This window comes from Lygodium microphyllum, chromosome 3 (genome assembly GCF_053477565.2).
Source record: "Lygodium microphyllum isolate KBCC chromosome 3, Lygodium_microphyllum_v1.1.10, whole genome shotgun sequence".
NCBI lineage: Eukaryota > Viridiplantae > Streptophyta > Polypodiopsida > Schizaeales > Lygodiaceae > Lygodium > Lygodium microphyllum.
This window is the reverse complement of record NC_141137.1, coordinates 105,789,217-105,809,956: the sequence shown is the minus strand read 5'-3', so window position 1 is coordinate 105,809,956 and position 20,740 is coordinate 105,789,217. Positions and strand designations below refer to the sequence as shown.

Sequence of the window (20,740 nt, the reverse complement as noted above, 5' to 3'; positions counted from 1 at the left end):
ATTGTAGTAGAGCACCCATGATCTAAGATAGGGTATTCGCAAATTAGTCAGCTCATGAGCGACTTTCTGTTCACATGGCCTTTTCCTTGTGAGGTTGACTTGCATTCTCCGCAAGTCCTAGTGCATAATTTCCATGGCTTCTTATATCAAATAAACACAAGTATACACTAGGTGTTTTTAGCAGTGGGACACACCAGTGATCTCTTTCAACGGGGATCTAATGTCATGAGGAAGTTGATATAGCCAAAGTTTACCGCACCACTGAACGTCATAAATTTGGGACCATGACATTCAGGGTAAATCAGTGCATGCTTGACTCTTTCGTTGACTATGTGTGTGATTACTCCCGACAGCTGGATCCCTGGATTCCAGAATGAAAGGACAGCTTCTACCATGTAGCTTGCCTACACTGTCTAAACAGAGACAGGGCTCTTTCCTTCCTCAGGCTTGCTACATGGCACAGCCAGTACAGGCAAGATATCACCTTGTGCACCACAATGATGTCTAAAAGCAGGAAAGCGTCTTGGAACAACTTTGGTATCTGCGAGATGACATGAATTTTGAAAGCTTCAGTTTGACCCTGGAAACTTAGATCCTTATGCGAAACTATGCCTTGAAACACATGGTTGAGCCAGCAATTGAAACATTCAATACGCTTGTTTGTTATAATAGTGCACCTTCTATTTATAACTGTTTTCTTTCAGTCTTAATAAAGTCGGGAGAACATCTAGTCAGGCAGATATGAATTGGTATCACACTACTTTGAGGAAATGACTTCTAGTAGCCACTGCTCTCCTGATGCCACAAATTGCACGGAAACATAGCTGAGATGTTATGCTTAAGACCCTCTGTAATGCAGATCAAGTAGATAAACCATGCATCTTGTTGCAGGATATGGAGACTCCTGGAATTTCTGACCATCTGGCTCATAAGTCAGTTATTGAGGGTTTTTGCATAAAACAGAGATGCTAGAGAGAAGAAGCTTCCTTTGTAGGCATGGAGCAAAGAGTGAATGCAGACGTATTTGAAGTGTTGAGATAGGGCACAGGAGGACAGCAGGCCAATGCCTGCACAGGTCCAATCCAAGGTGAAATCCAGACACCATTAGCTTAATTCAATCACTGACATCTGAGAGAATGTTTATTGTGATATTTCCAGGGTACTCTAGTCAACCCAATTTCAATAATTGTGAAATTCATATGGATTCAATAACCAATTTGATGGAATACATTCCTTCCATTGACAGCATGGGCATGGCACAAATGACAGTGGCATGTAGCCTGCTAGTCTCCTGCAGAAGCACCTCTGCAAGCAGCATAGTCTTTAACTATCCCTCCAGGCCATGGTTGTCTATCTCATACCGATCAATGATCAACAGACCTCTTCATTTTCCTCTTCTGAATGTGATCATGGTCCCAAGGTTTTATAGCATTCTCCAGATCCTGATGTGGATATGCAGGATCACATTCCCCAGAATGTCTCAGCAGCAAAAGCTGTTTCTCCCCCCTATGCCTCTTGGCCTGTATGGAAATGATAATAAAATGAGGATTCACCTCCCACTGGGATTCAGGGTGAGTCGCGACTTGCTTGTCAGGTGTAGGCACCTAATGATGATTCTTGGGCCACTGGTTAGATGCCATGCTCGATAGGGATCCCGCTCGATTCCTACGCATCCAGATCCTGATACTGTCACTCAAACTTTTCAATGTAGGGGTAAGGGATTTTACTCTAAACCTCAATTGTCACACATGCCTGCAATTGGAATAGTTGATAAAGGTGATTCTGATTCTGCTTTCAGATTTGATGCTCGTGGGAGGTTGTTGCCCTCTTGATATGTATTCCAACAATAGCACTTCCCTCCCCATGCATCAATTACTGGTTTGTAGAGAGCAGATATTGTTGATGTGTTCCCTAGTGAAATCGAGAGATTGAAGGCTGCCAAAGCTGTGCATGCTAAAGGGAAAGCAATGATTTACAGTCTTCATCATGAGACTTGCCTTGTGGAATGTTACAGGGATTTCGTCGGGTGGTGAGCAATATAGGTTGTGGAGGCTTATTTTGGCCAGAAATTAGGATGTTTTTTGAGCGGTGGAGCATGCATAGTACTCTTTGGCTAGTCCCTCTATAACCAACCTTCCTCCTCGGAAAGGGTGGTAAATAACCTAACTAAGCACTAACTAATACCAACCTTCCTCCTCGGAAAGGGTGGTAAATAACCTAATTAAGCACTAATTACAACAAGCATAAAATTCATATAAACTAAAATGCAAATGATTCCACTTAATCTTGGACATTGGACACCTGTTTGGCCCCTAAAATCAACACCCCTTGCAGCATTTCTTTAACAAATTTGCCCCAAATTTAGTGTTGTCTAGTTGGCCTTTTGAAATTCTCTAAAATCCCCAAATTTCTTGGATTGAATGTGGCTAGGATCTCTTGAGGGAAGTTGTGAATTGGCCGATAGAATAGAGAGGAAGCTAGAGAGAGAAATTTCAAAGTTTCATTTGCAAAAATTGGCTAAAATTTAATGCTACCTTATAGTGAATGGTTAATTTACAGTAGCCCACCATCAACAAGAGTCCCACATGCAATTACCTGCAAGTGGGCTCCAATCTTGTTGTTACCTACTTGTACGCCTACTTGTAGATAGTCTACAAGGGCTGTCACTTGTCTCCAATAGCCTCCTGATCAACTAGGGGCGGATCTTTAACAGCCTCCAATGGCTGGTCTGATCACCAATGGCTGGAAAATTGCAATAGCAACTCTCTCCCCCTCTTCCAACCTACACAAAGCTGGAATGAGACTCCATCAGCCTCTAATAGCCTTTCCCTCAATTGCATGGGTAAGTTTTGCTAAGTGGCTGCCTTCAAAATGCATTTTCCTCAATTTTCAGCCCAATTAAATTAAATTTCAAAATATTAATTTTGAAAATTAATTTAATGATCAATTCTTGCTCAAAAAAATAATGTTATCAGCCAACAATTAAATAAGCTAGGCCAATTTGTCATCCAAGCAATCCTAAGCATTTATTAGCTCCTAAATTGGCATTAATAAATTAATTAATTAATAGTTCCTAATGTCACCATAGTGATATTAATGTCTAATAAAATCTTTTAGGCCAAAATCTATCACCAAGCACCATGTAGCGCTTGAATCATATAACTTATTGCAACTTTTGCCTTTGACACTCAGTAACTTCTTAAGATCCTTGGCCGGTCATTGTGAATTAACGGTATTGCGCAACACATCTACACCTCACATTTGCACATTTGATTAATAACTAAATCAAATGCTAAATGCTAAGCAAAGCATAAAAAATTTCACGTTCCCGTGACATCCTCCTATGTGTATAAGGATTATATGGTACTGTTTACTAGCTAGATTCCTAATAAATCTGAATTTATGTTGGCTATTAGATCTTCGTTACAACCATCCCTGCTTTGTCAAGACATTCAAAGCAAATCCCCGGTTGTGGAGATTATGTATGAGACGAAGGTTTTGTGGTTGGTAAGGGTGTATGCTTTAATACATTCCAAGAATGTTGTCAGCTTTGGGAAGATTTGCAAATTTCTATAACTCCTCAGGGGTTTGTTATGGGTGAGTATAATGTTTGTGTGTTTGTGGATCAGGTGACTTCACCTTACTCAATTATGGATGGTGATGGTCCTTGAACATTAGGCATGGGATACTCTAGCAACCTTGTCATTGAAACAAGACATGTGGTCTTTGCTCCATTCTTCTTGGTCCAAATTTACATACCCATCTCTTCAACATTTGGATACTTGGGCAAGACTGGATAGGATATACATTTGCAAGAGTGATTCCTTTCTTTCAGCAATGATTGACATGTGGATAGAGAGTCCCATAGTGACATGGGGCAGGTTTTGGGAACGGGAACAGGAGCGAAGACAAGGACTAGAGATGCCATTCTCTATCATCATCAAAGGGGGCTCTAACAAGGGGACGGGATTGGAACGACGGATTAAGGATAGGCTACAAAAAGCTAAAATAGCCATTCCATATCACTATGATAGAGATACAATATGTCTTTTCTAATTACTATCCCTTGGTTTTGAAAATGACTCATTGATCGATTCATGCCTTCAAGGCTTTGCTTGCTCGCTTGCCTTTGCATCTTAATTAGTATTTTTTGCTGCATAATTAGGTTATGGGGTGTATGCAGCAACTAATTACTTCATTTAGCACACAAGTTGTGTCTATAAACATTAATACATGACCTGTTTTTAGGGATAGTGCACATGTTTAGTCCCAACAATATGGCATTCATCATGCATCTACTCTTCAAGTTGCAGCATTTGCAATCTTTGTTGCAACATTTGAAGCGTATTCAACAAGGGATACCTCTAATGACTTAATCACACATTCTTTGTGGTTGAAATGTAGAGTCCAAGCTCCTCAAGAGAAGGAATATACTAAATATAAATTGCTCGCCTGTTCAAATGCCTTCCACAATAGTAACTGCCAAACTTATACTTTCTTTGCTCATCTAGGCTAGAAATACGCCCGAGAAAATATTGTGTTTCATGAATGAGTAGGGTGATATGGTTATTGAGCCTGTATCTATCATTCAAATCTCTGGAGTATTATAGATCTTTATTTGGTCCACCTGAGGTTCTTTCTTGTGCTATTCACTCTACCCGTAGATACATTTGTGACTTGGTCCGAAATTAGGTTAGGCCTAAACGGGTAGATTTGAGAAAGATAGATATTACTTAGCCTGAAGTGGAGGATGTGTTATTTAATTTACCATATAAGAAACCCCTTGGCTTGGATGGGCTTCCTAATTAGCTATTTTCAGCCCATGTGGAACGGCTTAAGGATCCACTAACTCGCCTTTGTCAACATGTGTGGCGATCCGATTCAATGCCTTCGGATTGGAAGATTGTGGTTATTTGGTTGTTGCCAAAGGTTCCTTCCTCGTATTCCTTGGAACATTGGAGACCCATGTCTATTATGGATTCCTTGTACAAAATCTTTCTAAAATCATTACCAATAGATTGGAGAAAGTATTTCCACAATTGATTCATCCATATCAATATGGTTTCATTAAGGGACATGCATAACATTTTGAATGCTCAAATGGGGATAGATTATGCCAAAGCCTCTCGCCAACAAGTTGTTATGATCCAATTGGATATTGAAAAGGCTCTTGATCGTGTTCATTGGTTTTTCCTATGACAACTTATGTCTACCATGGGTTTTGGTTCTTATATAAGTTCTCTTATTGATACCATCAGCCAACATGTTGTGGCACATATTGCACGTAATGGGGTGTCACAAATGAGATTTCCTTGTCTTGATCTCTTCATCAAGGATACCCTCTTAGTTCTTCATTGTTTGCATTGGTCACTCACCCAATGCTCTCTATCTTAGATAGGCTAGCTGATGAAGGGGAGATCCTTGGTTTGACTCTTCCTAGTGGAGCTCAACTTTTGGGTCAATCTTTGGTAGACGATTCCTGTTATGTTTTTTAAGGCTCATCGGACCAATATGAATCAGGGAATGGCTATTTGGAGTCTGTTTGTTTAAACTTTAGACTTCATTTTAATGCTCAAAAACCAACAGTGATTTCTTGTACAAAGACTAATTTGCAAGTTTTGAGTGGTAGGGAGCTGTTGTTTCTAAGGCCGAAATTATCCCATACTTGGAATATCCCATTGGTGTGATGTGTATGTGGCTCCTCCGGCCTTGCTTGATTGGATGTCCTCCTGGATTCATGATAGGTTTATGTATTGGAAATCTCAGAGCTGCCCTCTTTATGTGCGACCTAAGGTGGCTCAATCCATCATGATTAGTATAGTTTCATATTTTCTATCCTTCCTTCCCGAACCAAGAAGTCTCTTGGAATTGGTGCATCCCATGCGTTTAATGATATGGAAAAAAAAAGGGAACCATTTGGGCCAAATGTGAATTTCTTGGCAATATGTTTTACTTCAAAAGCCCTATATGTGCAGAGTCACTCTTGGACCAATATAGCGAATTTTTTTATCTAAAACACTGGTATCTCGCATGGTCCATAGTTATCTGTGTTTCTTGGTGGCATTTGTTGAATTCCATGCAGCCTCTTAAACTTTCCTAGTCCTCTCTCCTTACTCATTTGATTGGCTCCTAGTAAGAGATTCTATGCTTCATAGTTTGGTATCCTCCTAATCTTCCAAAGAAGGCGAATTCATTATATGTGGAAGTGCTGGCTAATTCCATTGTCACATCCTTGGACATCCGGATGGGCGCTAGTAGCATTGGTCACAATGGTCATAAAGTGACTTAGTGCAAATGTACTAAGGACACTTCAAGGTTAGGACAGCCGAGTCTTATTTATAGGACTCAAGGCCCTATTGTACACATCATTGTGTGATCACCACTCTTAGACTCTTCACCTATTGGCTAATACATCCATACACCGAAATGGTGTGGGTCGGTAGTATGGAACGCCAACCCTTAGGATGCGATCATATGACCCAAAGTGTTGCTAGCTCCCATGCTCTAGGGTGAGCTTGTTCAGCTCTATGGCTAGGAGGTAAGTCTAGTATCTAGTCCTTTATATTCATGAATGGGGCTTGTGTCATGTCGCCTATGCAAATTGGATCCTAGGGAGATGTTTCATTGGTATAAGAGCATCAACTTGCAATTTGGTGTGAGATCCAACGATATACAAAAACCACTTTCACTCACAAAACTGTGATGATTCATGCCTAACATTTATGCCTTTCTCTCATTTGGGACAATACAGGACATTGCTAGTGGGAGGGGAGTGCAAGAGGGACACACGTTGCAGGTGGTGGATACAACAAGGTACATTTCTTGTCCGGTACTCATGCTCAAGGTTTTGTGTTGGGGTGAAGCGTGTGCATGGGGGTTCTCAATAATATTGATGAGAGGACCCACGGAGCTGCCACTGCGAGGCTATGGCAAACTGTCATCAATACCTGAAACTTTTGTTTGTTTTTGGCATGGAATTACATGGAGAGAGAGAGAGAGAGAGAGCAAATAGAGATGATCATGTCAAAGAGAGAGAGCGAATTGCATTATTCTGACTGCAATAATGCAGTCCTGCATATAGAGAGAGAGAGAGAGAGAGAGAGAGAGACTGTGAGTGACGGAGATTATAAAAGGTCTGTTTAAACTGAACAGCAGAGTATAGATTGGCGCAGAGGTCCTGAGGTACAACAGCCTATAGAAAGAGGCAGATTCAGTTCTGTTCTGTGACAGACAGCCAAGGTTGGAATAATCTGTGTAATCAGCATAAACCTCGGAAATGGCGAATTTGCAGGAATCTAATGGTATTGATATGGCCTTTCTAGACCAATATATTGGAAATGGGGACGATAAAGACTTGCAGAATCAGATGGTGATTCGTCAGCTGAAGATTTTGGACAGTTAATGGAGGAGATGAGATGAGTAAACGTCGCAAGATATCGGTCTAAGAACCAGACTTGTGTGCCCTGAATTTGCCTCAGCAAAATGTTCATGCTTCGTGTTCTCGGTCTAATTAGTCTTTTCAATTTATGCTGGCCTTTGCCGATCATTTGATGTCAGAATATGCTCAAGCTAATGAGGGTAAAGCAAGTTCTTTACCACAAGGGGAACATGTGGTCGTTGTTATAGATGCTGATCTGGTTCTGCAGCAAATTGCTACCTTCCATGAGAGAGCAGCCATCTTTTACTTTACAGGAAGGACCCCATTGATCACTAGAATTCGTGCATGGTTGCTATCCATGCTTGCTAATGTGGAGATGTGTCAGGATGATGAGAGGCCTATGGCGGAGTTTCAGGAGGTACTTAGACAGGCATGTCCAATTTGGGTCAAGGTGGTTGATTTTCCTGCCCATCTTTGGCGACTTCTTCCCAAATGTTTCAGCAGCCTGATGATGTTCCTGAGCAAATTGTCCAGCAAGGACAAGTAGATGGAAAGAAGGTTGCTTCTCAAGCTGGTATTCAGCGTGAATCGCTTTCAGTGGGTCAGAACTTGTCTCCTTGAGATAATTCCTAGGTTACGTTGGTTCGCGGTAATACTAGACAGGAGCCTCGGTCTACTCCTATTCACCCAGCTCCCCAAACTATCACTCAAAGTTTCAACGCCGAGGTAGGGGGTTCTATATGAAACCTCAATATGCAGTTGGTGCGAATGAAAAAAGGGTTTCTGATACAGCTCTCCACTTTGATTTGCGAGGGAGGATGGTGCCTCCTCGAGAAGTTTTCCGTGCCTAGAAACAATAGTTTCCTTCTCGTACTTCGATTGCTAGTTTGCAAAGGGGTTATGTGATTCAAAGCGAGATGGAAAGATTTTAGGCAGCCAAAGCAGTTGATGCTAAAGGGAAAGGGAAAGTGGGGGCTCAGTAGTTTACCTTTCTGTGATCCATCATGAGAATTTCTTTATGGAACGTTAAAGGTATCTCTTCAGGCAATAAGCAGTATCGGTTGTGGAAAGTTGTGTTAGCCGGTAATTGGGATGTTCTTTGTGCTGTGGAGCATAAACAACATACTTTGGCAGGATCATCTTATGTCTGTAAGGATTATTCTGTTTTCTTTAGTGGTCGTTTTCCACATAAATTTGGAGTAATGTTGGTCATCACATCTTCATTGCAACCATCTTTGATTTCTCAGGACCATCAAGGCAGATTTATGATTTTGGAAATCCAATATGAGGAAGAGGTTTTATGGCTGGTGTGTGTGTATACTCCTACTACTCGTGAACATCGTCAACTTTGGGATGACTTGCATTGCCTTGCCATGGCTCGTTAAGACTTTATAATGGGAGATTTTAATGCATGTACATCTCAAGATCAGACGATTTCACAACACTCGGTTATGGATGGTCCTAAGCGACAGGCTTGGGATGCTCTTGCAGCTATGTCTTTGAAACATGACATGTGGTCTTGGATGCATCCCTCACACTCAAGATATACTTATTGTTCTCTTCACCATCCAAACACATGGGCCAAACTGGATAGGATCTATATTTGTCAAAGTGACTATTTTCTCCCTGCAGTCATTGATATGTGGATAGAGCGACAGTATGTCTTGTCTGATCACTATCCTTTGATCTTGGAAATGACACTACCTATTCATGCCTATACGGCTCTCTTGGCTCGTTTGCCTCTTCGTTTCAATCAATCATTTCTCTTGCAAAATCAGTTTCTGGAATGTATTAAGCAAATAATTGATTCCTTTTGTTCTAGGGTCCTATCAGAAGGGATGGAAGCATGGGTTGTTTTTAGGGATAATGCATATATGTTATCCTGACAGAATGGTATTCAGCATGCTTCCATTTTACGCACTGAATTGTTGCATGCACAATCTTTGTTGGCCCATTCGTTGTCCCTGTGTTAGATGGGGAATACCACTAATGACTTGCTTACATGCATTGAATGGTTGAAAGGCGGGGTTCAATCTTTACAAGAAGAGAAATATGCTAAATACAAATTGCTGTCCAGAGCGGAAGCTTTGCATGATAGTAGCTAGCAAGCTCATAAATTCTTTGCTTGATTACATTAGAAATATGCCCGGGAAAATATTGTGTGTTTGAAGAATGAGCAAGGTGCTATGGTGACAAATCATGCATCCATCATTCGGATGTGTGTAGATTTTTATAAATCATTGTTGGGCCCTCAAGAGATTCTTTCTGACGTTGTACACTCTGCTCGCAGATACATTTGCGATCTAGTTAGTAATCAAGTTCAACCAGAATGGGTAGCCTTAATGAAGGCTGATATTTCAGAGGATGAGGTGGAAGAGACACTGTCCCATTTGCCTAAAAGGAAAAGCCCTGGTTGGGATGGGCTTCCTAATGAGTTGTTTCCCACTAATGTTGAACAACTTAAGGATCCGTTGACTCTCCTGTGTCAGCAAGTTTGGAACTTTAATGTCATGCCTTCAAACTGGAAGATTGCAGTCATTTGGTTATTGCCTAAGGTTCCCTCTCCTACTTCTTTGAAAGAATGGAGACCCATTTCTATTATGGGCTCTTTATACAAAATCTTCTCAAAAATCATTGCCAATAGATTACAGAAAGTATTTCTACATTTGGTTCATCCACGCCAATACGGTTTCATTAAGGGTCGGAATATAATGCATAACATTTTGAATATTCAATTGGGGATTGACTTTGCAAAAGCTTTAGACCAGCTGGTGGTCATGCTTCAGCTTGATATTGATAAGGCATTTGATCATATAGGCTGGTCTTTTTTGAGGTAGCTAATGTTCACCATGGGTTTTGGGCCATGTATGGTTTCTCTTGTGGATGCTATTGGTCAGGGGGCAATGGCCCGTATTGCACTTAATGGAGGGATCATTGATGAAATTACCTTATCTTGCTCTCTCCAATAAGGCTGCCCTCTCAATCCTTTGTTGTTTGCATTAGTCACTCACCCGATGCTTTCTTTGTTGGATAACTTGGCCAATGAAGGTGTGATCGTTGGATTGTCACTTCCCAGTGGGACCCAACTTGTGGGTCAATCTTTGGCAGATGATTCCTTTATGTTTCTTAAGGTTGATCGCTTGAATGTTAATTTGGTAATGGTCGCGTGGAAACTTTTTGCTATGGCATCAGAACTTCATATTAATGCTCAAAAATCCACACTGCTCTCTTGTATGGAAAATGATTTGCAGCCTTTGGGTTGGAATGGTATTGTGATTCCTAAGGGAAATATAACCAGAAACTTGGGTTATCCTATTGGTGTGGACGTAGCTCCTCGTGCCTTGTTGGATTGGATGACATCCCGTATTCATAATTGGTTTATGTACTAGAAGTCTCAAGGCTGGCCTCTCCATGAGAGCCTTTAAGTGGCTCAATGCATTATAATCAGCATGATTTCGTTTTTCTTGCCATTGTTTCCTTGGACTAAGAAGTTCCTATTGGAATTGGTTCAACCTATCCGATTCATATTATGGAAGAAGAAAGGAAATCACTTGGGTCAGGTGTGGATTTCATGGCAGCACGTGACTACTCCTAAAAGGATGAGGGGAGTAACTCTTTTGGATGTTGATTTTCATATGGCTACTTTGAGGCTAGCTCTTCTACAGGCACTTTGTGTACAGACTCATCCCTGGACAGACAGCAAATTTTTTTTATAGAAAAGACTGGCATTTCTCATGGTAGCACGGTTATTCATGCTTCTCGGTGGCATGTGCTTAACTCCACAAGATCTATTAAGGTCTCCCAATCTTTTCTCCTTTCCCATATAATCACATGTTGGCAAGCGATGTTACATTTTGCAATTTGGCACTCCCCGGATTTTCACAAGGAGGAGAATTCCCCCTAGTTGAAGCATTGGCTTTCTCCAAGTTGTTGGATTGGCTTGATAAAGATCTGTAGAGAGACAAGTTTAACCGGATGGCTCGTTTGGGATTGCAGACAGTCCACGATGGTATCATTCTTGGGCATGCCCATCTTTTTTGCTTTCGACGTATTCGTCAACACTTTCAGGTGCCTAGAGGATATCATGATATTTGGACGCCCATACAGGACAGACTTATGAGTTACTATCCTTTACCTGCATTATAGCTTTTGTCTCCTTGGCGTGATTAGATGTCTGTGATTCCTGATGATTTCGAGAAAAGGTCAATCAATCAGATATATCATCAGATGGTAGAGGCCAAGAGATGGGTCAAGGATAAGACAAATAAAGTATGGCATATTCAGGATAGCAAAAAGAAGTGGCAGGACAAATTCATCCAGCTCAAGAAATCCAAGACTCCGTATCAAGGAAAAGTGTTTATGTGGAGGCTACTTATTGGGGCTCTTCCTACTGGGAATGTGTCGCGTGCTCATAAGATCTTTACTGGGCGATGTATATTCTGTACTACATGTGATGAGACAGTGCTTCATCTTTTTGTCTCCTACCCTGTTGTAAGATAGATTTGGAGTTTTGTTTTCCATGTGTGGTCCTTGTTGACTCAGCACCGGATATCAGCTTGTTCATGGATTATGGGAAAAATGACCTCCATGACCTCTTTGAGTTCAAATTATTCTTGCCTTTTCCATTTCCTTAGATGGACAACCTTGTGGCATATTTAGCGTACTCGGAATGCCTTTATTTTTGATTCAGTGTCTAGCATTCATGGTCATGTGGCCCGAATTCGGGGTTTAGTGTTGTGGCAAATCACCTCTATGGTGTCTGCTGATCTAGTTCTTCTTGACATTGCTGCTCCCTGGTTAGATACCGTTTGCTCCACACCAATTGTACTTTCAATGTGACATTTCTGTGTTAGAGTTTGTGTAGAATTTCCTTCATGTTTGTTATTTTCAATGCTGACCTGATGGTCTGATGTAAATATTTACTACTTGCTTCAGTTATCTTCATGAAAGAGAGAGAGAGAGAGAGAGAGAGAGAGAATGCCACCCTTGCCAGTCGCAATGTGTTGATATCGTTTCGTACAACTAGGAGGCTTTTCAGGATCCCTCGTGGATACCGTGATTTATGGGAACAGCTTTTGATGGTGCTCCAAAGCAGACAACCCTTTCCTGCCCTTGCTTCAGATCGTCCCTGGCAAGACTGGGACCTTGAAGGCAAGCTGAATTTGGAAAAGGCCTCAGCTAACCAGGTGTATCATCTTCTGATTAAAGATCATCAAGGACTAGGACCTTGCAAGCCGGCTGAATTTGGAAAAGGCCTCAGCTAACCAGGTGTATCATCTTCTAATTAAAGATCATCAATGGCTGGTTACTAAAGCTAATACTGTATGGGGATTGCGTAAATCTCAGTCATGGTGGAAGGTAACTGTGATGGAGGGCTGGTTGAACAAGACGCCTTTCAAATGCAAGGTTTTTCTTTGGAGGGTGATGATTGGTGGTCTTCCTCTTGCTTCAGCCCTTTCCAAGCGTCGAATCTCCAACGGCAATTGTTTCTTTTGCACCACCAATGTGGAATCGGCCCGTCATCGATTTATTTCTTGCCCTCTCGCTAAGAAAATCTGGTCACTCTTGTCAGAGGTTTGGCAAGCAGTGGTTGGTTTCTTGCTAAGCCCTTTTGATTGGGTTTTTGTGCAGCCCAAATACCCCACACCGGCACAATCGCATATGAAGATCTTGTTTCACTTTCTCGGATACTGGGGCTGTTGGCACAATTGGACCATTCAGAATGCTTTTCTTTTTGATTCAGCCTCTAATGTTCAGGGACATATTGCTAGGCTTAAAGGTCTCTTGCATTGGCATATAGATCTCATTCGGCACTCTGACTTACTCCCTCGGGAGGACTTACTTCCCTGGCATATGGCAATTTCCTCTGCGTCTTTGCCATGACTTTTGTAACTCTTTTGTCATTTAGTACTTTATAAATATAACATCCATTACGGAAAAAAAAAAAGAGAGAATGCCACTGTTCTGTGGGGATGACGGCAACTATATTGTGATGGGAAGCTGCAAATTGGTGTGTCAAGCCTAACCAGGCTGCACACAATGCCATGTCCACATGGCTGTGGTAACGGGACAGCCCGTGGCTTTTGTCATCATGGGGGGTGGAGTAGCATTCTCTTTCTCTCAACCTAACATGATAAGGCCACGGCTGGTTTTGAGACCCAAACATGGCAGGAAGAACAAGACGGCTTAGTTTCATAAAGGTTCAACCGTCCTTGTTGAACTTCCTATCTTAGGCCTTAATAATAAAGAAGATGACCCCTTGCTTTCCCAAAATTAAAAAAAGGATAGTATAGATTGAATATACTCTATTTACAATCATGCTTGCATTTGCAGTGTGCCTCTCTCAATTCTAATTTACCCATACTCTCGTGTTAGATCCTTCCCTCTCAATCTTCTTATTTTCTCTCAGTCTATTCCTTCTATCTCATCACCATGATTTCTTGTGGAGTCTCTCCTTTTGATACTCTTGCTTCTATTGAACCTCAACACATGGAGGATGCTCGTCTAGAATCTCCAGAACCTAAACACACGTATGGGTAGCATCCCGAAGGATCTTCTTCAAAAGATTATTTTGTTAATACGAGTAGCTGAAATGGTTGCTCTATAAATAAAAGTATGTTTGATCCACATGACCTTTTAAAGGTCACTAGTTATATTAATGGCTAAGAAGCTACAGTTTTGTTCGATAATGGCTCTACTTACTTTTTTTTTTTCTCTATTAGTGCAAAAATTGCGACTCCACGCAAAACCTGCTGACTAAGTTTATCGTGTTCATTATGCGAAGAGCCATATTGTGGATAACTAGGGTTAGATATTGCTGAGCCTAGATCTTTCATTCCAATAATACCATCGACTCTCGAACTTCCAGTTGATGAGCCTTGACCATGTTGATGTCATTCTTGGCATGCCATCGTTTTTTGATCAATATTCATATTTGTATATTGATAGTAAAACTCATGTACTATCTTTTGAACTTCATGTTGGGAATAAAGACTTACTGTGCCTTTTTTCAGTGTTCGGATGTGAACACACCCTTACACTCTTGTACTTTATATACTATCTAAACCTAAAAATTGGTACATTCGTCATTGTACCGTATACCCATTGTGTCGAGCTTACACTCCAGTGACTTACTCTTTTCTACTGCTCCCTACACAAAATCTGACTCTCAAGCTCAACTCACTCAGTCTCAATCCAACAACTCCAACAAACTAGTATCAGAGCAGGTGACTGGCGTGAGGTTACTGGCCTAAGGTGATAGGCGACAAACTAGCATAAGAAGATGGACGTATCGAGATAGACTTCATGTTGTCACAAACCTACGACAATAAGGGCGAGTCGCGAGAAAACAACAGGCTCAACAAGCGCCAGGTAGGCAATCGGCTTGTTGCACGCAACAAACTCCACGGGCAGCACGACACATCGCACGCATCAAATCTAATGGGCACAACAGGTCACAAGCCTATCGGCAAGCAACTAGAAGATCGAGTGACACTAGGCATTAGATCCAATGGACCCTGGTCAACGCCAGGGCAGGCTCGTCCTTTTTTTAAAATAATTTTTTCTTAATTTCTACCATTCTTTTGCTGGGCATTCACATGCACAAGCACAATGTGCAATTTTGCCCAAGAAAATTGGGGATTTTCTCTAATTTGGGGACTTCAGCACACAAGACAAGACAATCCAACTCAGAAATTGCACATTTGTTGCACATTTGCCCGAGAAATTTTGGGGGTTTTTAACATTTTAGTGGAATTTCTTCAATTTCACTAAAATTTGTGCACTTTGAACCCAAGAAAATTGGGGCTTTTGTAAAATCCCTTCAATTTGTGCAACAAATGTTTGATATATGCACTTGAGTACATATATTGATGCGATCTGGACAGATTACCCTCTGAAAACTTAGCAAAACTGTCAAATTTGTGCCTAAGAATGCCTTTGGAGCAAAAATTGCAATGAAATTATGAGGATTTCACATATAATTGGTGCCTTGGTACCCTAAATGTGTCATTAATTGCTTTATTTGCAGATCTGAAATCTTTGCAATCTTGGGATTTTCACTGCTGGTTGGTACTTGTAGTATACTGTGGTTACTTGTATAATTTTTGGGCTTGTCTTTGGTGACCGCTTAGTTAATTTGGTACTGCAAATTATGGCTGGAAACAGTAGAAGCAACAATCTTTTGCACATCAAAAAGCTTGAGGGTGCACATAATTTTGCAATATGGCAAAAACGGTACTACAATGTCTTGGTGCAAAAGAAACATGTAAAGCCCATCAAAACAAAGGGAATAAAACCAGCAAACATGGAACAAGACAAATGGGATGAATTGGATGAGCTTGTATTTTCAGAAAAGTGCAGCTAGCAAGGTCTATTGGTTGAAAATTTTAATGGACTTTTGCATGAAAGAAGGTACAGCCATGTTTGTACATTTGAAAGAGTTCAACTCAATTTTCAGTCAATGGATTGCTTTAGATTTCCATATTGATTATGAGTTCAAGGCTACTTTCTTGCTATGCACTTTGCCTGAAAGCTAGGATACTTTTAGGACAGCTTTGAGTAACTCAAATGCTCGGCTGTTATACTTTGACGTGGAGAGTTCTTTGTTGATGGAAGAACTCAATAGACAAAATAACTCAGCAAACAAGTCTTCTAATGCATTGCACACTAGAGGCACATTTCAACAAAACGGCAATTCTGAAAATAGAGCACGCAACAAGTCTCGTGGCAAAAATGTGGTGTGTCATCATTGTGGCAAAAAGGGGCACTATAAACGGGACTTTTCAATTGAAGAAAGAGAAAGGCAAAAACAAAAACACTGAAGACAACAAGGCTGAAAAAAGGACAGCCAGCTTGCAAAGAAGAGCAATGTGAAAATAGAAAAGGTTAATATAATCACTCATGAGAATGATAGTGATGGTGATGTACTTCTTACTTCTTCTTTGAGTGCACATGCATTGATTGCAAATTCTCAGGATGATATGCACACTTGGATACTTGATTCAGGTGTGTTTTTCATGTCACACCACATCATGGGTGGTTTTCTAACTACAATGGTGGTTGTACGTGGCATTGTCCACTTAGGGGATAACTATGCATGTAAAATTGTAGGCATTGGCAATGTGAAATTGGAATTTCAGCATGGCTCCATATTTGTTTTGCATAATGTGAGACATGTACCTCAACTCAAGAAGAGCTTGATAAGCACAAGGCAACCAGATGATGAAGGCTATCACACCACCTTTAGGGATAGCAAATGGAAATTTTATAAGGGCTCTCGCATTGTTGCCAAGGGCTCCAAAAGTGATACTTTGTATCTTTTGCATGTATCTAGTGTGTGTGGCCACGTAGTCGCCATAACCGAAGCAACCGAGTCTTTCTTTGTGGCATAGCCATTTGGGACACATGAGTCAAATTGGAATGAAAGTGCTTTCTCGCTTGGGTTATTTGCCGTGCTGGTTTTGAACAAAGTGATCATTGTATTTACGGTAAACATGCTCAAACGTCACATAAAAAATCTCTTTCTTTAACCTCTTCACTCTTAGAGTTGGTACATTTAGATGTATGTCAAATGCCACGATTATCTCTAAGGGGAAAGAAGTATTTCATTACCTTTGTTGATGATGGCACACGCAAAGTATGGGTCTATCCAATCCGTCGCAAAGACGAGACCTTTGATAAATTTGAAATTTTGTTGGCCCTTATTGAAAATCAGACCAGCAAGCATTAAAATGCCTTCACTCTGACAATGGTGGAAAATATGTGTCCAAAGTGATCATTGTATCTACGGTAAACATGCTCAAACGTCACATAAAAAATCTCTTTCTTTAACGTCTTCACTCTTAGAGTTGGTACATTTAAATGTATGTCAAAGCCACGATTATCTCTAAGGGGGAAGAAGTATTTCATTACCTTTGTTGATGATGGCACACGCAAAGAATGGGTCTATCCAATCCGCCGCAAATACGAGGCCTTTGATAAATTTAAAAATTTGTTGGCCCTTACTGAAAATCAGACCAACAAGGCATTAAAATGCCTTCACTCTGACAATGGTGAAAAATGTGTGTCCAAAACCTTTTAGGACTTTTGTGCCAGCAAAGGGACTAAAAGGGAGCTCACTGCCCCTCATAATCCATCCCAAAATGGTGTTGTAGAGCGTATAAACAAGACCATTCAAGACAAGGTCCATACAATGCTGTCACATGCGGCTTTACCCCATGGATTTTAAGCATAGATTGTTATGACAGTCGTACACTTGATTGATTGGTCACTAAACAAGTCTTTGGGAGGGGGAATCTCTCAAGAAGCACGGTCCGGCAAGCCACCTTCGTATGCTCACTTAAGAGTGTTTGGCTATGAGACATTTGTGCACATTGGCAAGGAAGAACGCAACAAACTTGAGCCAAAGTCCTGTAAATGTATTTTCCTAGAATATGGTGATGAAGGTGAGATAGGTTATCGATTATGGAATCTCGAGAAATGAAAAGTAGTACGGAGCAATGATGTTATCTTCCGAGAAGATCACATGCACAAACAACCCAAAAAGACAAAGGAGGTTAAAAGGGTTGTATTCCGAGAGGATGTACCAACAAGACAGCAAAGAATGCCCATTAGGCAACAGCAAATACCTGTTGTAAATGTTCTTGAAAATGCACGAAATGATGTTGAACATGATCAGCAAGATCTTGCCCATGCTATACCACAAAATTAAGTAAGAACATGTGCCTTTGGAACAACCTGAACCAGCTGTACAGCATGCTGAACTTGCAGAACAACAAGCTGTTAATGCAGAATTGCAGGCTGTGAACAACCAGCAAATCTTGACCATTGGATCTGCAAGTCGAGCAGAGTGCAAAGCCAACCAAATAGACTTGTTCCTGGTGTAAACTGTGGCTGATTATATCATGTTCACAGATTGTGGTAAGTCGTCATGCTTCAAGGAAGCAATGGACAGAAAGGATAGTAAGAAATGGCACGGAGCAATACTGTCGTAGATGAAATCTCTCATGAAGAATGGCACTTGGGATTTGGTGCATTTGCCAAAAGGACAAAAAGTGCTACCTTGCAAATGGGTTTACAAAATGAAAGTCACTTCTAGTTCTTTGCCAAAGTGCAAGGCATGCCTAGTTGCTAAAGGGTACAAGCAAGAACATGGAATTGATTTTGATGAAGTCTTTTCTCCTATAGTCAAAATGACTACTTTACGGACCATCTTAGACTTGATTGCATCTAAAGACATGGAACTCATACAAATGGATGTAAAAACTGCCTTCTTACATGGTGATCTACATGAGGAGATCTATGTGCAGCAGCCTGAAGGTTTTGCTGCAAAGGGGAAATAGCACATGGTATGTAAACTCAACAAGAGTTTGTACGGGCTGAAGAGACACCACGAGAATGGTATCATAAATTAGATACATTTATGCAATCTCAAGGGTTTCATCGTTCTCAAGTTTATCATTGTTTATACACCAAGAAGACAGCAGATGGCAACCTTATCTCTTGTCTTTGTATGTGGACAACATGCTGATTGCAGGCAAGGATGTTCATGCCTTGGACTCCTTAAAGCAGAGTTTACACAATAGCTTTGATATGAAGGATCTTGGTGAGGCCAATCACATTCATGGCATGCGTATACTTAGAGACAGATCAAAAGGTCTTCTTTATCTACCACAGCAAGAGTATGTCACCAAGGTTTTGCAACGTTTCAATATGGAGGGGGGGAAAGCCATTAGTGTACCATTGTATCCATATGTGAAACCTAGTGGAGATGACAGCCCTACATTTGATGATGGAAAGGATGAAATGGCCAAGATACCTTATGCTTCAACTGTTGGTGTCACATCTGGTGAGAGAGCTTGGTATTACAGAGGTTCCTATCCTCCACTGTGACAGTCAGAGTGCTATCATGCTAGCACGGAATCCTATCTTTCACGCAAAGACAAAACACATACAGGTGAAGTATCACTTATCCGGAATGTACATGACAGCAAGAGCATTGAGCTTGTCAATGTATATACAGATGATAACCCTGCAAATCTTCTCACGAAGGGTCTTCCTGTAGATCGGTTTGCTCATTGCCGCCAAATGATGGGAGTTGGATAGTATATGTGTAATTCAACTTTGTATATACATAGACTTGATTCTTTTCTCTTCCTTCACACACGTTGCCTTTAGGTGGGAGACTGTTGGGAATAAAGGCTTATTGTGTCTTTTTTCAGTGCTCGAGTGTGAGCACACCCTTACACTCTTGTACTTTATATACTATCTAAGCCTAAAAAGTGGTACATTCGTCATTGTACCACATACCCATTGTGTCGTGCTTACCCTCCTATGACTTACTCTTTTCAACTGCTCCCTATGTAAAATCTAACACTCCGAATCTCAGCTCACTCAGTCTCGATCCAGCAGTTCCAACACTTAATGGCCATTATCATAAGATCGATGATTGTTTACCCTCAAGGATCACAGAAACAACATATGATATTAGCTTAGGAATTTAGTAGATGTTTTTCTAATCCAAATATTATTACTTATATTTGTTTCATTGAAAAAATTCAATCATCCGTTCAATTTCTTCTAATAATAATATCAATGTTGATTCGAATGTGAGTAAATATTTGCATCTAATTCTACAAGTATATGTTGATGTCTCTTGGCAACCTTATAGGTTTAGCCCGAAAGAGGGCAACACTCAGTCTAAGGGTTTTATTGAGCTATGTAAATGTCCATGGGATGCATTTGTCCTCACTAAAAAGAAAAATGACACAATGTACTCAAGTGTTGATTATAAAGATCTTAATAAGACAACCATCAAGAACAAGTATCTGTTACCTCAGATGGATAACCTTATAGATCGACTTTGTAGTGTGTAATATTTCACAAAGATTGATCTTAGGTCCCCTACTCAATATATTCCACTCGAACCCGAATGTCTACTTGAAAGTCGGTATATTCGTTCAAGAGTCACTTTTTCCACTTTGTCCCTAAGAATACTACTGAGGACAGCAATCATTCATAAGGGGGGAAGTGTTACATGCTTCAACGTATGGATGGGTGCTAGTAGCATTGGTCACAGTGGTCATAAGTGACTTAGTACAAATGTACTAAGAATATTCAAGGTTAGGGCAGCTGAGTCTTATTTATAGGACTCTAAGCTCTACTATACACATTTTTGTGCAATCACCGCTCTTGGACTCTTGGCCAACGCATTCATATACTGGGATAGTCAGGGTTGGTGGTATGGGATACCAACCCTTAGAATGTGGTCATGACCCCAAGTGCCAATAGCTCCTAGGCTTGGGGTTGAGCCTATTTGGCTCTATGGCTAGCAAATGAGTCTGATATACAGTCCCTTATACT

General features: G+C 40.8%; 1 protein-coding gene across 2 annotated transcripts in view; it reads right to left on the bottom strand.

Moving 5' to 3' along the window:
- The window catches only part of LOC148038708 (metal tolerance protein 11-like), a 63,451-nt gene that overhangs the window by 1,645 nt on the left and 41,066 nt on the right, over positions 1-20,740 (bottom strand). The window lies entirely within an intron of this gene.